Source organism: Doryrhamphus excisus, linkage group LG11 (genome assembly GCF_037039965.1).
Source record: "Doryrhamphus excisus strain RoL-2023G ecotype Guam linkage group LG11, RoL_Dexc_Guam_v1.1, whole genome shotgun sequence".
In the NCBI taxonomy this organism is placed as follows: Eukaryota; Metazoa; Chordata; class Actinopteri; order Syngnathiformes; family Syngnathidae; genus Doryrhamphus; species Doryrhamphus excisus.
The window spans coordinates 20,574,329-20,580,328 of NC_136367.1; positions in this window are offsets into that span (position 1 = coordinate 20,574,329).

Genomic DNA, 6,000 nt, shown 5'->3' on the forward strand with positions numbered 1-6,000 from the left:
TTAACAACTTATAGGTTTGTCAAACCAATTTCATTCTTTTTAAATCTTCATAGCAATTATCTTTTTGCATAATCAGTTTCAAGACCTCGGGGGGGTCTACTGGGTCTTGTAACATCTATAAAATAATTGTTCGGATAATAATTTGAAGTTTGCTGGAAACTGCTTAATAATCAGATCTCAAAGTCAATATTTGGCCGAGAAAACTAAGTTGTAGATGGGAAAGACTTCATGGGGCTTCAGAAAGAAGGAGGAGATTCTTCTTCGAGTAAAATCGTATTAAAATGATGAGGTCGTACTTGAAACTGAATTCATTTCCAAATTGGTACAAGAAAAAAAAAGCTATATCAGGGGAGACAGAATCATGGAAAAATATACTACAGTAAAGTCTCATTATATCGATATTCTCGGGAGTCGGAAAAAATATCGATATAACCGGACTATCTATATATCCGATCCTGCGCCGAACTGCATTAAAAGTGGGCGGATCTTTGATATGGCATGTAATTTTCTCCTTGAGTTCATGGATTGCGTATCTAGCATGCTTTTGTACTACAATAAATTTTGTACTACAGTAAATAAAAATAAACTTACGCTGTAGTGATTACCGGTTACCGGGACATAATTCACCCCGGAACTATCGATAGGGAAGGTGTTGCCACCCGGAGGGGTAGGCGCGAGGGACGGGTGTTTCCCGCTGTGTGTGCTGCACTCTGGTGGTGGAAGTGTGAAAAATAAAGTTGACTGGAAGCAGCCGTTCGCCGTGTTCTTTTTTGGTATTGAAATCCTTAAGCAAAGATTGATTTAAGCTGCTTTTGTATCGATATAAGCAGACCAAATTGGCTGGCGGGAGATGAAAAGGGCATCCTAGTAACCGGATTATCATAATAACCGTGTATCGTACTAACGGAGCTAATTATATCATAAAAGACTAGAAATTTGCCGGGAAATGAAAATAGTATCGTAATAAGTAGTAATTCCTTTTAACCGATATCGATATAACGAGACTTTACTGTATATAGTAAACATATTTTTTGTATGATTCCAATCATTTTTAAAAATGTCTGAAATAAGAATTACAGGATTTTTAAACCTCCGAATCAATCAGAACCAATCGGAATTTGAAATTTGTAAGAATGCTATTCAAATACTTCAATTATGTTTCAAATCCATCTCGAAGTATTCTTGCATTTGATTGGAGTGTAGCTGGAATACTGCAGGAATATGAGGACTACTGCTGGAATGCAATCTGAATTTTTCGAAAACACTTGAAGTGCCATTCGATTGCTGTTCCAAGTCGGCTCCGAAGGTTCAGCATCATCACGAATAAGAGGAGAGACAATAAAACGTAAATTGTGAGATTATTGACTACTTTTCTTATAGCCAAAGAAGAAGCAGGAAGAAAGACTACAGAGAAGGATTGGAATCATCCGACCCGTTTCCCCATAGGTGGATTCTTCCCTTTTATTTTGACCGCAACATCATCGAGAGCTACTTTAGTTTCGTAAGGCGTTTTTGTACCCTTGACTGACAGGACGTAGGATGGTACGCCCAAGCTCAACAGATCAACACAAGGTGATGCAACTTTTACAACAAAGTATCAGCTTCTCCTGAAGAAGTTCGAACTAAATGTTTTGCGGTTTATTCAAACAATTCATAAAACGGGAGTAGAAGCGTTCGCCAAAGGAGTCTGTGATGAACCTCCCGGTACGTCACTGATAATTATTGAGATTGAAGCTATTTTACGCTGAAATGTTAACATCTGCAGCGGACCTTATTGACTTTGAGCTTTTGAAAGATATCCAACTTAAAGGGAAGGTGCACGGATTTAACGATTGTCCCAGTTACCCTTGTAATGAGATGTATCCGAGCCTGTACTCATGGCAGTAATGAGGGAGAAAAAGACAATGTGGGAAAACACAGCAAGCATATCAATGACCGCGCCGGGCGTCGCTCTCGCTGCGACAACGGAGAAACACAAGATCCACGATGATGGCCGACAGCAAGGACAAACACAGGAAAATACAGGTCACACCCCCTAGACTGCTAAAGTATATATGAATCACCGCCTTATTATCACTCTGACACGGCAAGGAGCTCTTCTGTATGAACGCTACTTAAGGAGCGGTTCCTAATGTGCGCCAACTCCACCCAATCATAATCCGTCTTGGCCAATAACAACAAGACAATGCTTTACAGGAAATACCTCCGTGTCATATCATCATTACACTAATAGCAAAATCTTTGCCGTCACCTAATTAGTCATCTTAAACTGCTTATTGGTAAGTGAGCAACAATGATCAATTCAGGCATTTAGCCTTTGAGCCAAGCGTGACTTAGCACCAACATTGATTATCCGAGGAAGCAAATTGGTGCGTAATAATGGAGATTCCTCATGGAAGCAGAAAGGCTGTTTATATAAATGTTCCCGCGGTGGAGACCCCATTTCTTTTTGGCATAAAAGCCTGTTTGTGATGAATGGCAAATGACATCTACTGTAATGTATGATGCTTTCTTCTTCCTTGATGGAATCGCACTGCAGCTCGCAGGAGAACATTTCTGACATAACCTGAAATATTCTTATGTAAACTATTACTTTCCTCACATCGAACAGAGATTTTTTTTTTTTTTAATATTGCAAGGTGGTGAGATCATGACAGAGACACAAAAGCAATGATGTCATGTCCTCACATAAAAACACTCCAATCAGGTGGCTATGATGTTAGCTCCATGTAGCCCCCCCCCCCTCATTCGCCATAAAAAAAACATAAACGCAACAATTTGTTTTTGCTCCCAGTTTTCATGAGTTCTAGTCAAAGATCTAAAACGTCAACAAACGACCTCTCATCTTCAATGCAAAGGAGCCGCGGTTCGACTCCCAGTTTCACCCTAGTGACCATGTTTCTCGGAGAGACCAGCCACCCTACAGAGAGAAGACCAGAGTTTGTATTAATAATACATTTTTTCACCTACATAACAAAACTGACATGTAGTCTACAGTACATAAACATCTTAATATATCTACATGTGTTGCTTTACAGAATACATTTATACATAGACTCTTTACTGTCTAATGTACAATAGACAGATTATAGAAGATCTACAATCAGACGAATGCAGCCCAAATGTTAATAGAAAAAAAAAATCTATTTAGTGGGTTGAATAACTTGAAGGCATTTAAGAACACCCTATGGACCTGCAGGAGTTCCCCCATGGGACTTCTGCCTTAGGAAGCTCTTGACATCCTGCACTGTGGAGAGAAGTCCCAGCTGGTTTAAGTCATATACGGATAGAATCCAATTTACTTCCTTGATTTCCTTGCTTTGTAAGGTCATTATCATCGTCGTCATTCGGAAAACTTCATTCCTCGGTGACGAGCACCAGTTGTCCGAAAGGTAAGCAGGTGTAAATATGCATTAAATATGCATTCAAATAATGCTCAAGGCTATGACCGCAACAAAACAATCATTGTTTATGAAACTTATACTTAAGTGTAACTTTAGAAGATCCTCAACAGCTCCATCTTAAATCAGCCACAATATTTGTAATGCTCGTAATTGGCATGTTGGGCTTTGATTCTGTGATGCAACAACATGGCGGCACGTTGGTTCAATTAAATGCGGTATTAACAAAAGATAAGCTCATATGGAATAAACGTACAATAACAATAACAACAGATAAAGCAAACATCAAAGTCATTCTCAGAGGTGGAAAACTACAACCCTATAACCAGAGTAAATGTAAAGCATTCAGTCTAAACAGGAAACAGACATAACAAAATAAAAGTACTCAGCAGGAAATGATGTCTGAAAAAGAGTGAAATGTCATTCAAAAATAAGCGGAGTAGAGCATCGGACAAATGAAACAACCCTTTTCCGATCCAAATAAAACGATGGATGCTGTATTATTTGCCCCAAAAGTGCATAGACTCACTTTAAAGATACAAAATACCTCATTCGGTTTTTCTCCTTGTCAAATTCCACATGAATCCCATGACTCTCTTCGAGGGAAATGGCATCTGCTTATCTTAGGAGGTTTAAATATTTAAAAAAGGAGAGACTCGGTGTGACATCGATGTCATCCTCACCTTTGTCTTGGCCGGGCTCAAGGTGACATGGGGGTGTGCGCTCATCACCAGAGCCAACAATGACACATATCCTCTGTGGAGCTCATTAAAGGGCAGACGGGGTCTCTGCACCCGCAGCATGATCAGCAAACTAACATTTAACTAAAAATATATATATATATATATATATTTGATGCTGTTTCTTTTAGCCTCTGTGAAACACCTGCCAAGATATCACACTTGCATTGTTTAAATGTTAACGTGTCCTTTCAAGGTGAGTTTGGCTAGGAAATGATATCTTACTACTTGGAGGGGGAAAAAAATGTAAAACTGCCAAACAAGTTTAGAGGAGTCGAGTATTTTGATTTTCTCCCCAAAGGTACTGATGCGGTCATAACGCCTCGTTAAATCCCTGCCGCTTTTCACACTACTACTACTTAAATGTTAAAATATGGTGCCGCTCAAGAGTCAGTTGCTTTGGCAGACTGGCTCACAGTGTCAATAAATTCATCACATAGCAACTTAACAGTCAAAAGGTATATATACAAAAAACAAACAAATTATTACTAAATTATTATTTTCTCAAAAGACCTTATGTCATAGCAACACATTCATTGGGGCGCTGCAATGACGTCAGCTCCCCTCTGGGCTTTGAGTCCTCTGGTTCCCCCTGTTGAACAGAAGCAGTATTGCAGCACTGTTATCTATGTACTATTTTTTTTAAGTTCTAAGTTTTTTCAGATTCAACTCGTATTGGTACATGTTTCTATATTTCTGAGGTGTTTCAGTGTTGGTTGCTGTGTGATGTTTAATGTTTGTAAGATGATGGAGCAATTACCTCCTGTAATTTCCAATGTGTTGACAAAGACCGCCACAATATCCTGCTCTGTGACGTAGATGCGTGCAGCTTATGGTACTTTTTAAAATAATTGCAACTGTTTCCATGTACATCATTGATTAATTGTGTTATTCTATTAACTGCGGCAAATACCAGAATAATGATGTCTTCAATTGTGAGAATAAAAAGCTTGGTGTTCTGGCTGCCACGGCAACAGAGGACAAGCCAGGGTTGGGCCTGCGATGGCGCCTGTAAATAATAGAGGAGTCTATAAGTGCAGAAAAAAGGCCTGTCACTTAGACGTAGTGTAATTTGGACCCGAACTTGATCTTAAGCTGTCACCTTGCTCCATATTAAGGAGCGCTCAAACCGAGTGGGGGGGGGGGGGGTTTCTGTGTCTGTGACTCTCCTGCCTCGACGGGAGCCAGATTAACTATGTAACCCGCTGAACCTCTCCGACGACATGACTGACATGAGCCAACGAAAGAAAACCCACAACATAACTAAAGAGTGACAACATGCTGCAGCGTTAAGATGGAGGTTAAAAAACACTTTGAAAGTTGTCCTGTGGAATTACGCTTCCACTGAGTGCAGCATAGTGGGAGCCCAGCAGACAAATACTCTCACATCTTAATTTTTCAATTAGCATGGCGCTTGTTCTCTAAACATATGCAAACTCAGCGGGGCGTCCATTAAAATGCAACTCTAGCGTTGAGCCTAATTAGAGTAAATTGGTTGGCTTGTATATGCAGGAATTGGAATGCAGCTCCCTGCCCGTGTTTCACCGCATGTTTCACCCCATATAAACAAACTAGCGCTTGCTAGCTCATGCATATGTTCAACAGCCTTGAAGAGTGAGCAGAAAACCTTGTGAGCATGCATGTGTGTGTGTGTGTGTGTACAGTATACAGCATATGACACAAAAAGGTCCCATACAGTACTAGCGCCACATTACGACCCTGCACGATATGCAGTGTGCATCCCGATCATGGTACATTTTATGGCCTTTCAACATGTGACGCTCAGCATTTGGCCTTTGGCTTCATTATCACTTCACGGAGGAAACTACTCAAGCTAATAAAATGTTGCTGACTTTGTC